Genomic DNA, 19,984 nt, shown 5'->3' with positions numbered 1-19,984 from the left:
GTACAGTTAACACGTCGACTATCCATCAAATTTAAGGACAATTCTTTTCCTCTCTCATGATCGATCTTGATGTTGTGAGATTCTTTCTGCCAAACGAATATAATAGTAGACGAGATAATCGACGTGTTAATGGAGACAACCACGCGCGCACAAGCAAAGACTACTGTTACATATTACAGTCTATCATTACAATTACTTTCCGTCGTTTTAGAGTTAACGGACTCGGAATCTCATTTTCGTATCGGGTACGGTAATGTAACGTTACCGGCGTCCCTTCTACGAGGTTTCAGTTTAGTTCAGTTTACTTACAATTAGTATAATTCTAATCTAAAATCATGTCATTCTCATGTGTGAGTCACTTACGAGTACACAGTGTATATACTATATGCACGATTTGTACTTGGAGTATAATATATCAAAGCGTTCATCTCTATCACTAGCTCCCCTAGTGCTGGTGAACGTAATGCACGCGACTGGTGCACAAGAAAATAACACTTGGGATCCTTGGAGATAGGGTTGCACGAGATGCCAAGATTAGTCTTGTCTCGAAATTCAATCAAGAGAAATTTCACAAGTTTTAATTAATTATCAAGATTAAGATTGTCATAAGAGAGAGTTTATTGGTCTTGTCAAGATTATTGATTTTTAAAAAAGTAAAATATGTGTAATTTATCATAAATGGAAAAAAAATCACTATATTTTATACGAATTTGAAAAATTTTATTTAATGAGTAAAAATATTTAAATTAGCAAATCTAGAAACAATTAATAAACAAAATAAATAATATAAAACTTTATAAAATTATTTAGTTACATATACATATATATATACTGTGTTTTCAAAAGTAAACAAATGACTGTAAATAGCAATAATTATTTTAAATTATATTGTAAAGATTATATTAAATATTATTGTGAACAATTGTTTTGTTAGATAAAAATTGTTAATAAAATCGAAATACAATACAAGATGAAATTTTTGCTACAAAGATTCAGGACAAAAATTAGATTTAAATTTTCAAAAATTTTCGATACCAATACAATATTTTTACGAATATTGCCTTAAGTCTTGTGCAACCCTATTTTGAGGTCGTTTCTTTTTTTTCACGTGTCTCGAGTCTCTGCTGGCCGTCTTTCTATGAAGATATAATATAATCGAATGATACGTCGAATTTTCATCTGTTAATTCGCTTTGTTTGTTCCCCGATGCGCTGAGCATGATACGATAGAAAATGTAATGCAATTTCTGTGACAGGCGTCGTGGTGTTTAGTAAAAGAATAGGATTACTAGAGTATAAAGTATCCAACTATACGAGTATTCATCGATATCTCGCTGATTCTATCACAGGCAATGACACCGAGACGCGTCTTTGATTTTTATTCGACTTTTATCGGAGATGTCGATTCTTGACTGGAGATAAGAATCTCGAAAATCTCGTTGTATATAATTTTCAAACACACAATTCGTGGTCGGTTTTCGATATCGAAAATTAAGCGCCGATCAAATTTGCAGCCAAAGTTAAGAGCGATTACACTGATAAATAAAAATATTTCCGCTCATAAAAATAGTCAATTAATTTTGATATAAAAAAAAGAATATGACATTTAAAATTCTTAGGTCTCATTTTCATGATATAGTTTCTCTCTCTCTCTCTCTCTCTCTCTGGGAGATTTAAAGAAATGTCAATTTCGCATCTATACTTACTGATTACTATTAGAATATGGTAAAAAATGCTCCAGAAATAGGATACAAATACAAATGAAAAGAAAGATAGAGACGTTCAAGTGAATAGATCAACATATTTATATACTGGCCTTGAGATAAAAAAAATACAATTTCATAAAAAAATTTACTCTATTTACAATATTCTGTGTTTCTTTTAATATATTAACTATAATAGAAGAATGTTATAATTAAATTCTCCGGCAAAACTTACTAAATTAGATATTTTGTTTAGTTAAAAGAATTGAATGTTATTTTTCGAAATCTAAAAGTAATGAAAATATCATAGCGTTATATTCTTTTTTTCTCGTTTTTGTAGCGAATTTTAGCAAAAATTGACCAATTTTATGAAGGAAAAAAATATTTTTATTTCTTGGATATAGAGTTTTATCATAGATATCTGCCGAAAACACATTTTAGCGTCTTATGTGTTATTCCATTCATATAGATTCTTTATACAAGTATTGTATATATATTTATATATATCACATATAGTATTTTTGTTTCATTTTCCAATAAGAATTCCTCAAACATGCGACTTCCGCTCAATTTATGACATTTCTAATTGTCTACTAATCAACTACTAATCTACTGTCGAAAAGTCTTATCAAACTTTTACTCTGCACAAAAAAATTCTACCGTCTATTCGTCCTAATGTCGAGAGTTCTTGTGTTTTGTATTAGGCCACATCATGAATGACGACTGACATTAAACCTTGATCGACAGTTTCATAATTAATTAAACTTTTCTATTCTGATCTCATCAACATAATTGCCCCTTATTAATTCATAATGCTTCGTTGACGACATTAAAATGCGAGAAATCGCCGCGACTCTCATTCTACTCTATCGCAATATAAATACCTTCCAAATAGTTATGTATTATCGTAATTCTCGATCGATAATCTTAAGATTTGTCATTTTCCAACAGCGCAAACGCTGATACGCGAAAAGATCGATACTTGCAAAAGGCGCCGAAGGGATTACTTTGCCATTAATTAAACGTCGAGTCGCATCGAATCGCGATATCGCACGGCTATTCCCTCAAAAGCCTCCGTCACATTCACGTGACCCTCGGAATGTCAACGTTATCAGCAATATATTACATCGGGGTAACATCGGGAAAATTGTGAAAATTACACACACGCGATAAACTACCATTTTCACGCGTGAGAATAATTCCCGATTATACGGGTCGGCCATTAACGGAAATGGCGTGTGTCAAAGGCGCACGGAATCTACGCGGTGGTCATGAATAATCCAACCGTGACGAATGAACTTCTCCAAGGTGCCGTAATAATAATCGACAATTGCAAGGCTGTCGCGAATCATTTGCGCGCGTGTTCGATCGACCTTGACGACGACGACGACGACGAAGCGCAAGGAGGGGAGGAACTGTGTCGTAGAGACGAGGGGAGAAAAAAATTATTCCGAAAAAGGAGGAAAAAAAGATTATCCCTCCCCCTCCCCCTCCCTCTGACGTCGACACTCACCTCTGACGTTCCTCGCTGCTTCGGAGCACCCGCGACAGTATATATGGTACTCTCTTTTCTCTATATATGTACTCTCGTGTATAGCAAAAAAACCATATATATATATATATATATATATATATATATATATCTACTAATCATAAAAATCTACTGATACAGATATATGTATACTTGTCAAAAATTAAGTATAATTACGTTAATTAAAAGAGACATGCTCCTCGAATGATTACTCCGATTTATATTCGGATTCCGCGGGACGAAGAAGGCGGAAAGAGAGGTGGGGAGAGGGATGATAATAATACGATATACGGGATATCAATTAGCTACTACAGCAAGAGATACTGATATTTATATATATATATATATATATATATATATATATATATATATGTACATGACGCGTGATTGCGAATTGATCGATTTAAATTAGCGTGTTGCTTATGCGCATGAGATCGCGTACTTTGTAAATTTCGCTCTCGCTTTTTAAGGTTAGGTTTCGACAAGTTCGGTAGGCACGATACTTCAAAGATATTGGTAGAACATTGTAAAGATACTATATGTTAGTACACTAATATATATACCTTACTTCAGGCGCTATGGTTAAAATTGCTTTAAAAATCTATGTAGGATTCATATAAATAAATAAATAATAAATATATGTATATATATATATATATATATATATATATATGATGTCTACTTGTCTACGAAGAATACTCTCTACAATACCCCAGATTCACGAAACAAACGCGTCGATCATTCGAAAGAAATAGAGACACCGTATATATTTCCTATATTATTCATTATTCAGTCTGAGAAAGAGTTGTAAACAAATTTTTACTTACTCATTAGAACTTTATTCGTACAATAAAAATTATGTAAAAAAGCTTGTTAAGTGTATTTATTATATTTCATATAAAAAATTTTTTTTATTAATATTTTTTATTCACAGCAAGATCTTGCCTTAATGAGCTAGAAAATCTAGGTTAGATCTAAGTATAATATCGCGTACAGAGTAACGTAAAACAAAATTATGTCGAAGAATTTTTTTCCAAAAGACTTTATTGTTTGTCAAGAAATTATTTCCAGTTGATTGGCTCGCATTTATTTCGTGACCCAGTGATCCGGTCGTTTAAATGTGACTTCAATTATAGGACAATCACTCGTAATATAGATGTGGAGAGGGAGAGGGGTGGGGCGGGCGGAAGGGGGGGGAAACAAAGTTTTAGTAAAGCGATTAGCGTGGAATAAGAGTATTTTTAATGATTTCAACAACAACAGGTACAGTAACCAGTGTTTACCTGCAGTAAATACGTTGGTAATTATTTTCTCTCTCTCTCTCTCTCTCTCTCTCTCTCTCTCACAATTCTCTCCCTTTCTCTCTTTCTCTCTCTTGCACGGTGTTTGTCTCGCAAGTTATTCCTACTGTCGCTTAAATCTAATCTTTTATTACTGTCTTTTGCGCTTACCCATCTATATAATATACGGATAACCAAATTATTTACGTGATTAACTACGTATCTTCACTAGTCGGCTGTCTAGCTAGCTAACTATTCTAGTTGTGTATACGTATGTGTGTTGCGTTATAGTTCGGGCTTTTTTACTGGCAATGATCTTATCAATTTTCTTAGAATCCTCTTGTCTTTTTGTGATTAGTTCAATGAAGATGTGATCTTTCGCGAAGAGAGCATCTCGAACGATTAAAGTAACGAAAGAAAATGAGCGCGATTAGTACCATGCGGATCAATGCTGTTTCTTCTTTTTTTTTCATTTTTATCGCATTAGTCTCGCGTTTTTACGAAAGAAAATAATGAAATCATTGTCAGTGGACTGGGCGAAAGTGAATGCGCTACATCAAAGCTTTTCCGGAGGGGAAAAAATAATGGGAGACACAGAAATATGTCAATCGCAACTTTGCTTCTCTTTGCACAATTAATTAATTAATTCACTACGGAATTGTCTCTCAAGTTAAATAAATGATTGTGAGATGATATCATCGAACGTGCGATATCGCGCTCTTCGCATCATGTGATCTCTTCAACTTCTTTCGAATCGAGATATCGAAACGATATCGAACGTACGACGACGATCGTTGATACTAATAATACTAATAATAATAATAATAACATTGATAAACATGAAAAATATTTCCACTTATAAAATAGTCAATTCTTATTAATTTTGACGTAAGAAAAAAGAACATGACATTTAAAACACAAGTCTCATTTTCATGATATAGCTTCTTTTAAGATTTAGAGAAATATTTAATTTTCGCATCTATGTTTGTTGATTACTATTGGAATGTAACAAAAAATATAATACTCTAGAAATAGGACGCAAATATAAATAAAAAAATCAAAATACAATTTCATAATTTATTCTATTTATATATTTTTTTTTAATATATTAATTATAATAAAGAAGAAATTTGTGTTATAATTAATTTTTCCCGAAAAACTTAGGAAATAAAGTATTTTATTTTGTTAAAAAAGAGTTGAATATATTATTTCTCGAAATCTCTAGAGCTAATAAAAATATTACGATGTCATATTCTTTTTTCTCACCCCATTCTTGGCGAAAATTGACCAATTTTATAAAGAGAAGAAAAAATTTGTATTCTTTCGTATACCAGTGTAATCAACGGACATATCTAGTGGAAGAATATATGCTGGAGGCTGCTTGCTCTCGATAACAGAGTACATGTCTCGTACAGAGCTAATGATATAATGATGAAGTAGATCTCTTTTCAATTATATCACGTAAGATATATTGCTACTAAGCTACACGTACGCGCTACAAAGAATCCGGAACTTCGAAACGTCTTTCCTCGCGAACACATGAACAACACAACCCATATTTTTTTCGAAGAGAAGGAGAGAAGCAGAGAAGATCCTCCCTCTCCTCTGAAAGTATATTCGACGTTCATACGTTTCGCGACAAAGATTTTCAAAGATTCGGATCTCGCCCTCACCTCCTCCAACCCACCCCTGGTCATTTCGTCACCTGTCATCGCGCTGTCATCACGATAACGACGCGTATGTGAAAATCGATAGAAAGTCGACGCAACGTTTGCGTCCTAACGTCTCATAATATATGCATATATATTGTTGATATTGCTGTGACTATACCGTGGTATCTCTTAAGGAGACCTTTTTCCAAAAATTGCGTGTCGCAATAATCGTTCGATATCCTAAAATGAAATAAAAGAGAAGAAAATTGACGAATAGCGAGCAGCGGCTCGAAGGCCGACCGCTATATATCACGTTTTTTCACAACGTCTTATGAAATTAACGAACCTACACTTGATGCTCCCTCTCTTAAACTCTCAGTTTCTCACTCATCTCTAATAAATATCTCGTTCAATATCTCGAGAGGAAAATATTTACATCTCGTATAATATTCGAAGAGAAAAAGAGTATTTACAAGTGTGAATCATATAAAAGAATAATACTTTTCTCTCACTCTCTCTCTCTCTCTTTCTTTCTCTTTCTCTCTCTCTCTCTCTCTTTCTTTCTATAATGCTCTCTACAATCACGTACGAAAAATTCAACATGTGAAAGTTAAGGCGATAGGATCAACGTAAAGTCGCTCTTGTGCAAAAGATGCACGAATATTTATTTTGTTTCTTTTTTGTTCTTTCTTTTGGAAGACCACGTTTTTTGATTAATTTCCAAATATCGCGCAACGAATCGTCATCAACTCGTTGCGTTCGATAAAATACAGCTTGACATTTTATAGTAAAAATGCTTTATGCATAACACTTTTATGATATGGGATATACGATTCGCAAGGTGTTATGAGGAGAAATCACAGTAAAAAAAAATATCTTATAGAAACAGAATTGTCAAAGTGACCCGGTGGATTGTCGCGTGAAGATTAGAAAATTTATCGTAGGATAATTAAAATATATATAGGGTGTTTCTTAATAAGTGCGAAAAATTTTAGATGATTCTTTGTCGAAAATTAAGGGGGGTTTTTCATATAAACATATACTTCTACATCCCTCCCTGTGGAGTTACACTCCTCCGAAAATGGGAGTAAAAATTAGGTTTTTATTATAATTTTGTTTTTGTTTCAATTTTCCCAACATTTACTCAAATTTTATTTTTATTTTAAAATTTAACTTCTCGTAATTCGAAACCTATGCTATTTAACATCGTGCTGTGCACGATAACAACGTATTTATTTTTTTTTTCTTGAAAACTATTGATTTTATGAAAGAAATAAAAGAAATAAAAAAGTTTCTAAATAAATAATAATTTATATCAAACTTTTTAATGCATATTTTTAGATGATCATATTTCGATCCATTAAAAAGTTCTAATAAAGAATTGAATAAGAGTTGCTTTGCTAGTTACATCCTCTTATAACAATACGGGAGGCTTAAAAAAATATTTATAAATAAACTTTTTATTAGTAGAAAATATCCACCTAATTTCATTTCTTTAACTTGTTCCAAATTTGAGAAAAAATAAAAACCTAATTTTTACCCCCCATTTTTGGAGGAGTGTAACTCCACAGGGAGGGATGTAGGAGTATATGTTTATATGAAAAACCCCCCTTAATTTTCAACAAAGAATCATCTAAAATTTTTCGCACTTATTAAGAAACACCCTATATAATTAAAATTAAACAATTAAAGTACACAGTAATCTCAATATGTGCGAGCGCAAAAGTATCAATAAATTATTTCTTAGACTTGCAATTATTATCGACCATTATCACGATTATCAAAACGTTTTAGAAAAAAGAAATTTATCGGTAAGATTATAAAAGAAGATAAATGTGTCGCATTTAATTAATATAATTGCGAGAAACTTTCATGTTTATGTCTGTTGATTTTGTGAAAGCTCCCGCAAAAACGTGACAGGGAGTAATAAACGAGACGAGATAAGCAAGAAATTACTCGCGAGAAAATTATTCTTCGGAATTTGTGTGTTGCTCGTTCTCGCTTTTTTTTTTCAAAACTACGAGGCAATTCCAAGTTCAAGTTACGATTCTCTCGGAGCGAATTATTTATCGCGTTGAGGAAACCCAACCCGAGTTGTTTCACTCACAAATTGAATAATAGACGAGCGAGTATCGGGGATCCGAAAATCATAAACTTGTAATTTTTAAAAAGTATCGTATCGCGAGCATCATTAAAATCGCGCGCGACGCTTCGTCAATTAAATTACGACACGCTCCCCCCTCTCCCTCCCCTCGCTTATTAAAATTTACTTCGCTCCAAATCCACGATGCGCATGTTATTTATCGATATTTTGCCGTTATATGAAATGCTAAATATATTCAATATTACCATATTGCTCGATATACGTCAGAATATATTATCACAATATTATCATATCATTAAAGTATCGACTTTATAATGACTTTGATTTATGTTATTAAGACACATTTGTCTTCGCGTATAATGGAACAGCGGATAAATCGCTGATTTGAACATGTCAATGATTCCGTATGAAGCCCCAAATTTTTTATAGGGAACGTACCATCAAAATACGTGATCATCGCGTGAAAAATATTCAATATTCGAGAACGACATCATTGCATATATTGCACGCTTCTGAAATATTCTTGGTCTTTTATCGATCGATTAATGCGTAGAATGCTTCATATCAACCCGAACTAGTTTTACGCGACGAACAAAGAGACCACGATGTCGATTCGTTGGCGAAGCGTCGCGTAACAAGATGATGATGACTTTTTTCCCTCGGATGAAGAATCGAAGAATCAAACGTGAAATCTATATTTATGTTCTAACGCTCGGCTTCTTCGCCCTTTATTAATCGTAGAACTGTTATATATGCATAAAAGTATATGTATATATATGTATAATATGTATAGATCGATTTTTATAATATATTTATATACTTTATATATTTTTGTTTTTATAAATATAATTACGTGTATATAATGTATATATTAAATGTCCGTGTGTGCATGCATATGCAAATGTGTGTGTATGTGTATATATAATATATATATGTATTGGAAGAACAAGACGCCGTCACGACGCGCGTGTCCGGCCTTAAAAAAGCGTTATGAAAAACGCGTGGGTCCCTTTTTCGAAAAAGTCACTCGAAAAGCAAAAGAGCGATCATGGTGCACGCTTTCGTGTTCACGCGATGCACGAGAACGTTTTCAAGAACTCTTTTTCGCGTTTTATTGTCGTGTCGCGACAATACGTCTTCGTCGGTCTCGCCAAAAAATCTTGATTCGCGCATCGTTTTCACAGGGTGATTCGTCAAAGAAATTTTCGTCGATCTATGGAATCACATGATGGCCCCTCATCATCCACCAGACGCACGCATTTATAAATATTATTAATTATTTAATTTAAATATTATTAATTATTTTTTGAACCTTCATCGAGTATCATTAAAAAAAATAATATTGTATGCGTATTCTTGATTTTTTTAAACGCGATTATATGCAATCAAAAAAGTGTAGCTCTTTGTATATATAAAACAAAGTAATTTATTAAATTATATTATTATTCTTTTTTTATCGCCTCAAAATGAAGAAAATCATGTTCGAAAAAGAAGATTAATCACGTCCGATCACCCGTGTAAAAATCGATGTGTGCACCACGTAGGTCTTTCACGACTTTAAAATCGATATCCTCGACAACCTCTTTTGCTGATAAATGTAACAGTGACGATGAGAGACTGACGATGACGATGACGATGACGATGATGATGATGATGATGATGACGATGACGATGATGGTGACAGTGTTGGATAACGATGAACCATTATAGATACTCAATGATATATATATTTTTGTTTAAATCACACATGCGAGATTATGTAAGGCCTCACTGCCTCTTGCGACGCGACTGTCTCGCATCGTGCAATAAAGTGCATCAAAATTCATAACATTTTTTTTGTTTTTTTCTTCTTTTTTTTTAATAAATTAGAAATTCGTAATAATTGAAAAATTATTCGCGATAATTTGGTAATTGCACTTTATAATGTGATAAAAGAAAAAAAAACAAATATAATTCTCTAAATTCGCCTTGAAATTTACTCGGGAAAAATGCACAACCAGTTTCCCCAATCAAACTCCTGAGACAATATATTGCAACGCGGACAAAGTACATTCATTGATTATACACTGATAGATTAATCGCGAACGCGAGACAGCCGCTCGGAAATATGTTAATATATACAAATCGTTACACATGCACGGTGCATTCTCGTAGCCTCGATATAAACGTTTCAACCCGTCAACGAGAATAATTTTCCAGACACTGGTATATTTTATAATAGTAGACTATCGGCATAGGAACGATACGTCTCCATCGACTATAGTATGAATCACAAAACTGTCGAATGTTCCGACCGAGTCATGCTGATAAAAATGTAATTGTAAATACATATCTCATTTTCCGATTGAAGTCTAATGCCCTGCCATCGATTTAAGCCGCATAAAACGGAGAATGTTGTTGGTGCGAAATTTTAAAAATCTATCCGAATTATACCAAGTTCCGCTTGTACGAAGTCATGATTGAAACGCAGTCATCTCCATGTTGTATCAGTCAATGTAATGTAATGCCCAGAATCGGATTCGAAAAGAAGTCAGATGTTCTCCAAATGTTGACATGATTAAGATCTCTGCTATCATAGAGTTGGCAAAATTCCACACTTTCCGGATAAAGTCTATATCGGTGGTAAAAACTGATATTTTTCGGAAAAAATTGATCTTTTCCATTAAAAGTGTTTGCTTAAAAATCTTTTGTCAAAATAAATGAAAAATGTTTTGATATATCGATATTCGTCAATTGAGAGAATGTGTGTGTGTTTTGTAATTTAAACTTTGAGAGAAGAGTAATAGATTTAAAAAATCTATAATAGATTAAAAAGCGAGAAGATAAGACATCGAAGATAAATTAGTTTTTCGTTACAAGATGTTGAATGGTAATGAATTAGATATAGATCTAATAACAAAAAACCAATATATTTTCTACGTCGCTTCTTAATAATTTAATTAAAATAAAAATCCTATATTAATAAAAATCTATACTAATAAAAATGTTTAATTCTGTTATTATCATTACATTTTTTCTCATTATACTTAAAAAACAAAATTATTTTAATAAAATTTAGCAATATTAATTATCTAAATTTAGCAATATTAATTATCATTATCAAAAATTTTTATTTTAAAAATATACATATTAATTTGAATTAAAAATAACTATTTGATTTCGCTTTTTCATTATATAGTGATTAGTATTGAATTATATAGTGATTAATATTTATTAATTAGAATAAAAATATCTTTTTGCATAAAATTATATAAATATAATTATATAAAAATTATATAAATATAATTGTATAATTGTATATAAATATAATTGTATAAAAATCTTAATATTATATATTAATCACTTTTATAAAATTTTTGCCAGTTTATTCCATTGGATAAAAAAAGTCTGAGTCGAAAATAAATTTTTCGTAAACAAGATTCCAAAACAAATATACATTCAATTATGGTGACTACATAAAATTATTTAATAAATTAATTATTGAATAAATTATTGAATAAATTAATTAACGTTGTGATTGAAACTCTTTAGAAAATAAAAATTAAAACTATAAGAATGTTATAATAGAAAAGACCTTTTCTTTCGTAAAATCTAGGATTTACCACGATTTCTTTTTCATTCAGACTTTTCCGACCAACCCTAACTATCACTGGCAATAGGTAATTATTGATAAGCGTTCTCTCAGACAAAGATTGTCGAATCACTTTCGCTTCCGAAACTTTTCCCCGACGACTTTCGAGTCCGATCCTGCCGAATTATTCCAAAAGTCGCACATAACTATGCACATAACTACGCCTACACCATCGACGATTCTCTATCGCTAGTACTACGAACGACACATTTATATAATACATTATACAATACGTGATACATCTTCTCTTCGAGTTAACAGCGAGGAGTAAGGTACACTGGAAATGATATTGTTATTCGATAACACCAATGGTCACTATAGAGAGGCCCGCGTGCATCGCATCCGTCCTTACGGAATATGTACGCCACCATAAACGTACACTAGACACCCAGTTGACGTCACATATTGATGACAAAAAATCGCCAGAAATCTCCATTTTTATCTCCATTAAAAAAAATATTATAGATATGCACGTTGGAATTAAATTACACATGATTAAAAATGTTATTCGAAAATTACATTAGTCAGGAGCTCTTTGTCTTGACATGAAAATTTTATAAACGTGATGAAAACCACGCGAAACCGCCTCCGGCGACACGCGTAAATGACGGATGCAATACGTCTTATAAGTTAGCGGAACAAAATGGGCGGAATCAATTATAATTGATATTTTTATTTGTTGCTCATTTGTTGCTAAAAAGTTGCCAAAGAAAAAAATTTGTTGCTCTGTCATTTTTAAAAAAAAATCATGTTCCGCTAAAGGAAGATTAAGTTAGCGGAACAATATATATAACAACAAAATTATACGTAATAATAATATAAAAATTTGTTGCTAATTTGTTGCTCTTAAAATATTCAATTTGTTGCTTGCAAAATAAATTTAAACAATAGCGGAAAACTTTTCACAGCGAGCAAAGTTACAAGAGTAAACTATCAGAAAAAAATTTGTTGCTCGCTTAAATTTGGTATTGAGATATAGTTTGAATTTGTTGCTTTCGAAATATCCAAGTTCCGAATTTGTTGCTTGCAAAATAAATTTAAATAATGATGAAAAACCTTTCACAGCGTGCAGAGCTACAAGAGTAAACTACTAGAAAAAAATTTGTTGCTCGCTTAAATTTGGTATTGAGACATAGTTTGAATTTGTTGCTTTCAAAATATCCAAGTTCCGAATTTGTTGCTTGCAAAATAAATTTAAATAATGATGAAAAACCTTTCACAGCGTGCAGAGCTACAAGAGTAAACTGTCAAAAATAAATTTGTTGCTCACTTAAATTTTATATTGGAATATAGGTTGAATTTGTTGCTTTCGAAATATGTAAGTTCCGAATTTGTTGCTTGCAAAATAAATTTAAATAATGATGAAAAACCTTTCACAGCGTGCAGAGCTACAAGAGTAAACTATCAAAAAAAAATTTGTTGCTCACTTAAATTTGATATTGGAATATAGGTTGAATTTGTTGCTTTCGAAATATCCAAGTTCCGAATTTGTTACTTGCAAAATAAATTTAAATAATGATAAAAAACCTTTCACAGCGTGCAAAGCTACAAGAGTAAACTATCAGAAAAAAATGTATTGCTCACTTAAATTTGATATTGGAATATAGGTTGAATTTGTTGCTTTCGAAATATCCAAGTTCCGAATTTGTTGGTTGCAAAATAAATTTAAACAATAACGAAAAACCTTTCACAGCGTGCAAAGTTTAAATTACATCGAAAACATATTGACTAAATTTTTACTTAATATATTTGGCACAAGTATTCAAGGCCATATAAATCTTATTAATTGTTATTGTATCGTCATATACATATTCTTGTAATTTAATTTGTTTATTATTTAAACTTATTGCAACAAATTCGAAACTTGGATATTTCGAGAGCAACAAATTCAACCTATATTCCAATACCAAATTTAAGGGAGCAACAAATTTATTTTTGATAGTTTACTCTTGTAGCTCTGCACGCTGTGTAAGGTTTTTCATCATTATTTAAATTTATTTTGCAAGCAACAAATTCGGAACTTGGATATTTTGAAAGCAACAAATTCAAACTATGTCTCAATACCAAATTTAAGCGAGCAACAAATTTTTTTCTAGTAGTTTACTCTTGTAGCTCTGCACGCTGTGAAAGGTTTTTCATCATTATTTAAATTTATTTTGCAAGCAACAAATTCGGAACTTGGATATTTTGAAAGCAACAAATTCAAACTATGTCTCAATACCAAATTTAAGCGAGCAACAAATTTTTTTCTAGTAGTTTACTCTTGTAGCTCTGCACGCTGTGAAAGGTTTTTCATCATTATTTAAATTTATTTTGCAAGCAACAAATTCGGAACTTGGATATTTCGAAAGCAACAAATTCAAACTATATCTCAATACCAAATTTAAGCGAGCAACAAATTTTTTTCTGATAGTTTACTCTTGTAACTTTGCTCGCTGTGAAAAGTTTTCCGCTATTGTTTAAATTTATTTTGCAAGCAACAAATTGAATATTTTAAGAGCAACAAATTAGCAACAAATTTTTATATTATTATTACGTATAATTTTGTTGTTACATATATTGTTCCGCTAACTTAATCTTCCTTTAGCGGAACATGATTTTTTTTTTTAAATTACAGAGCAACAAATTTTTTTCTTTGGCAACTTTTTAGCAACAAATGAGCAACAAATAAAAATATCAATTATAATTGATTCCGCCCATTTTGTTCCGCTAACTTATAAGACGTGGATGCAATGTTCCTCCAAAGAACTCCAAACACATTAGTTCCGAACGCAGTGTTTTTCAAACACTATTCCCCCACACCGGGAACTCTTGGTTCAAGCAGTCTCTGGTAGATACAATTCCGCTGATCGTTCGTTCCGTTTTACATTCAAATAAAATAGGTTTTAAACTGATTGTGAGTCCACATTCATTACGCAAACAAGTGCGTTAAATCTATCTTTAAAAACGAATCAATTTTTTGTCTTTTGCAAACGTGGACTCGAGACTGTTTAAAAGTATAAGATAGAGGACATCTACCAAGTGGTAGACTGTGGGAAGAGCGTTTCGTTTTTGAAAAACACCAGCTCGACATATCTAAGATCTACGAGGGGGTCAATATCGAAGTACAAGATGTGGAACACAAAACGAGGAAACGCGAAGGAGGAAGAAAGAGAATGAAAAGAAATCAAAAGTAGTCTTACCTGGATTCCGTCGTCTGCATCACCCTTTGGGTCCTCTCCTGCGGGACAGTCCTTCGCCAGCCTTGCTTGTTCTCGCGCGTTCTCTCTAGCAATCGACACTCAATTCTACTGCCTATAGAAATTAATATGCGTCTAAATCGCGGGCGTTCCGAAGCTTTCCCTTCCGTTTCTCTTCTCTCGTTAGTCATGTAAGTGTATGTAAATGTGGAGAGCAAGATGGGCAATAGAGATCGGATTAAGGCACTCGGGTTATATCGAATCGATCCTTACAATCGGGGATAAGTGGGGAAGAAGAGAGGGGAGGTTGAGTTAAGAGCTAAGGGCGATTTGCACGGAGAAAGTGGCTTCAAAGTGGAACGAGCGTGAAGGGGAAGATATGTTGTGCACTTTGGTTCATTTCTCTCTCCGGGTACACTTCTCCAAAACATCATATCAAGGGAAGAGGGGGAAGAAAAGATGATGGGGGAGAGTACAGCCGCTTCCTCGATTCTTCAAACATACCTTTTCGGCGAATAATGAATCTTTCTCTCTTTTTTTCTTCGGATGAAGAAGAGAATCGGGGTCGATAAGCAGTATGGATAAAGCAGTTCGCTTTAATCCTCGGCTCGCTGCCTCCGGCTCGCTTTTTATTGCTTCTACAACGTCCGTCGAAGAGGATAGACTCACTCTACTATCACATTTAGCGAGAATATTCTTGGCTCTCGCGTGCCCGTACCCCCTATAAGCGGGGGAGGGTAGGGGGAGGAAAGAAGTGATAGGCGCGTATATCATCGTGTTATCGAGTTACACGCGTGTGTAAAAAATTCACTACAATCTATTTAGAGTATCCCAGGTTCTCGACTAATTACTTTCTTTCTCTCTCTCTCTCTCTCCCTCTTTCTTTCTCGCTAGTTGTTCTACTTACGATTAACAAGATTGACGAGATCGCGATGTACGCGTGAGATCACTCTTTTTTTTAAAGGCAAGACGATATATGTATATGTTATACGATCTCTCTGATCGTGTCTCTACTCTTGATTGCCAAGGAAGACACGAGTACTCGCGTGAAGTACCGATAACGAAAGGAAAAGCGTAGTCGCTTCGCGAGTAAATTGTTTCCTTTTGTGTTCGGAAAACAGTTTGGATTCTCTCTTTCTCTCTCTCACATTCTGTCTTCTCTAAAGTGATATACTCGGGACTTGGAGGAGTTCTTTCTCCGTGCTGTGGTGGAGCTATCGTATCGGCAAAGCGTATCTACCGATGGGCGGATTCATCATCCTCTTGCACATCGGATAATGAATCATTTATATCCGCTGCTCTTCTCGATTCTAAGGATCGCAATTACGGTTTTCACCTTAGACAGCTAATCGATCACCTTCTGCCGCGTGAAAACAAAATCGAAAGGTCTTATCATATTTTCCTTGTAAATGCAATAAACACTTTACTAACAACGAGATATGAAAAAATACATACCTACAAATCCATACGTATATATAGATGTTTTTCATAAAGTGTTAAGGTGTTTTCTTCGAAACTTGGCATTGTACAAAAAATGTTTCAGGTAAAATTGATGGAGTTTTAACAGGGAAAAAGAGTTGATAATCTTGAATTTTAACTAATTGTAAGATCGTTTTCAAGCTTATGTAAAGGTCAATACATTTTTGTTTTAATGGAACCATCCTAATTTTTTTATATAAATTGATTCCTCACAATATTCGGCGTAAAAAGTTATAAGGGTGGGATGGTCAAAAATTGAATAGAATTTTATATTTTAATTCAACATAAATTTTTCAACATAAACTGCCTCGTATATAAATATCTCGTAAAATATTCATTTTTTTATTATTTTATCTCAATACTTTTATGTATAAAATAATAAAAGGAGTCAACTGATGTAAAGAAAAGAGTAGTTTTTAGGAAAAAATATGTAACTACTTGTTGCAAAGCTCAAAATTCTATCAATTTTATTTGAGACATTTTTTATACCAAGTCTTGAAGAAAACACCTTGTATGTGAAGCACCCTGTATGCACGAAATATATAAATCATCCGTAAAAAATATATAAGTTTCGACAAACAACTTTTACATCGAAAGAAAATTGGTTATTTTTGCGTCGCAAGAAAGAAAAGGTCACCCATCGATAGAGACGCTTTTCTGATCGAGCGTAAGTGAAGAATTAGTTAGTGAGATTTGGGGGATGGAAAGTATCAAGGATAATCTCTGACTTTTTCATACAACGAAAAATACGCCTACGCGCCTCCAAAAGCTAGTAGAACACACATCTACTTTGACATTATGTAGCAAAACTGTACGCGTCGTCCGGCTATATGGACACGTATTATTTATATTCATTAAGGGGAAAGGAATTGGATACATATTATTTATACCCGTTATAGGGGAGAAAATAGGGAAAAGGAAAGAGAAAAAAAACTGGGACAGAGAACGACAATGTGAGGAACGCGTATAGCTGCGTACAGCATAATAAATCGATTATTTCTACATATTTTTATAAAACACAAAGTAGATCTGTTATATATCGTTGCAATATTTGCGCCAATATTTGCTCTTTCTTCCTTTCAGAGATTTTAATTCCACATTTATTATATATCCATTTGTTTCACTGTGATTTAATTTTCATCAAAGTTTTATTAACGGTTTATTCGGGGCAATTTTTTACACAGGATTTAATTAAATTCGCAAAATTTAATTAAATTACTTTTACGTGATAGACAATTTCAAATATGTACATGTATATGATTTTTTATACTAGTAAAATTTTGCAAAATTTGGAAATAGGTATTATGCAAGCAATACCTCATTGCAGCTATATCGTTTTTTCAAAAAAGAAGGATGATTCTTTGCTCGCAATCGGTATTAATGTTACGAAAGAACGAGATAAAAACTAGTTAACTGCGTTATTCTCACGCAGGAATTAATGGGAAATTAAGAAGGGACGTCAATAAAAATACGTCGAGAGATATACTCTTACTTGCCGATTAGAGTGCGCCAGAGGTGGTCTAGCTAAGATGCATGCGCTACAACAAATTCGCCGACTGTTTTAAACCACTTAAGAAGCGTAAGGGGTGGCAGGGAAACGGGAGACATAATCATCAAGATAGCTGTCTAGAGAAAAAAACGTGGGCGATACTCCCTGGTTGGCCGAAACAGACATGGGAAAACTTTCGAGCAACCTTTCTCTTCGATTGAATCTCTTTAATTGTAATAACCATGGTCTCGTATGCGTCATCATATTATTAGTCAACATGTGCAGAATTATTCCAAAATATCATCGTATGACTTTCTCAAAAATTCTTCAAATAATTTAGTCTAATTTTTCATTAAGAAACAAAAATATGACACTTGTAATTTTTTCGTAATTAACGAATGCAAATGGCATCTAGCAAAATAAGCTTCAACAGCGAAATGGATAACGAAATTGTATATTCAGTTGGATTCTCTGATCAGATTTTAAAATTTAATCATAAAATTGTATAATATTAAAAACTTAGAAAATTATACGCGAGGAAAATGATAATTTTTTTCCAACATTGTCGAGGAAGAGAGTCTTATAGAAGAAGCTGTGGCTGAAGATGTATGGGTGCTGTATGGGTGCACCTCAGTAATTCTCTTTACACATGGAACAGCAAATAGAGCAACAAGTGATACCAAAGTTGAAAGTCGGCTGGCGTTATTGAAGTAAATGTAATATTCTTCTTTACGAGATCTGCATGGGTTTTTGATATTTCTCATACATTTGAGGAGTATAAACTTCGTCAGAGAGAAAAGTCATGATCAAAAATCCAAGAAGATGTATCTTCAACGAACTAGTTTAATATTTTAGAGGTACAACGCCACGAGGGGATAAATTCAGCTATTAAAAGAATTTTACATTATCTCATCATACATAAAAATCATACATTAATTTATATTACTATAAATTTTAACAGAGAAATCAAAAAATATCCATTACTTAATCATCAGATAATTAAAGCACAAAATATAACTTTTATGATATGAGTTATATAAAATTCAAATTTTAATTCTACAGAAATTATTTTAATTTTATAACTATTTGTAAAATTTATATTAGGAAATAACATTATATTTCTCGGAAAAAAATTAGAGAAAAAATCAATTAATATTAGATTCATATAATTTATATGTAAAAAAAAATTAATATTGCAACATATTAAAATGATGTGAAAATTTTCATATTTTGAAATTTTCATTTTTTTCTTATTTCGAGGTTTCGGATTCCGGGGGAATAATTTTTAACCCTTGTTTTTGGACCAACCAGAGAGCGGCTCGAAACGAGCGCCCAGCGGGGTTAACGAGACTATAATTACGATTTAATATTAATTAGCCAATCAGGGCGGGTTGCCACCCCCGCGGGGCGCGCATGTTCTACCAGGGGCGTAAAACACAGGTGTTCGATTGAGCGAGTTAGTGATAAGAATTCAAAACAATGATTATAATTACGAGGAATAGTAATAAGAAGGCCGATATTGTACAATGTATATACGCTAAGTAATACATACATACATACATATATGTATGTATATGTATATATGCATGTATGATATAACTATATATATATATATATATATATATATATATATATATATATATATATATATATATTCGACTAAATAGACAGTAAGAAGGAACAAATAAACGTATATAATAAGTAAGATAGAATAATCAAATATATATACAGCACCAACGTAATTTTTGCCAACAAGTTAGGCAAGAAAGATACGAGGTTTATCAATAATAAATTACAAGGTAAGAGGGGGAATCGCAAATATGGATGGAGGAAATTCCTGGGGAGATTTATAGCTATGAGTGGCTGGAAGGAAAGTAGAAGGGTAGGGAAGGGGGGGCCAAGTGAGAAGATACAAAGGAGAGATACACAAATAGAGG

At 32.7% G+C, this 19,984-nt stretch overlaps 1 protein-coding gene and 1 long non-coding RNA gene across 3 annotated transcripts in view; one reads left to right on the top strand and one right to left on the bottom strand.

Annotated features, from left to right (window-relative positions):
* The window catches only part of LOC145975222 (uncharacterized), a 69,694-nt gene that overhangs the window by 6,271 nt on the left and 43,439 nt on the right, over positions 1 to 19,984 (top strand). The window lies entirely within an intron of this gene.
* On the bottom strand, positions 4,453 to 19,654 carry LOC145975277 (uncharacterized). The gene is made up of 2 exons (XR_014439937.1): positions 15,083 to 19,654; positions 4,453 to 12,177 (listed from the first exon to the last, which is right to left on the bottom strand). It is a non-coding gene; the product is annotated as an uncharacterized LOC145975277 (long non-coding RNA).

The sequence above is a fragment of the Camponotus vicinus genome, unplaced genomic scaffold, assembly GCF_025532165.1.
Source record: "Camponotus vicinus isolate PSW18456_S1 unplaced genomic scaffold, iyCamVici1.0 SCAF_1, whole genome shotgun sequence".
Classification (NCBI taxonomy): domain Eukaryota; kingdom Metazoa; phylum Arthropoda; class Insecta; order Hymenoptera; family Formicidae; genus Camponotus; species Camponotus vicinus.
The sequence above is the reverse complement of the archived record's forward strand: the minus strand, read 5'-3'. Positions and strand labels throughout refer to the sequence as shown.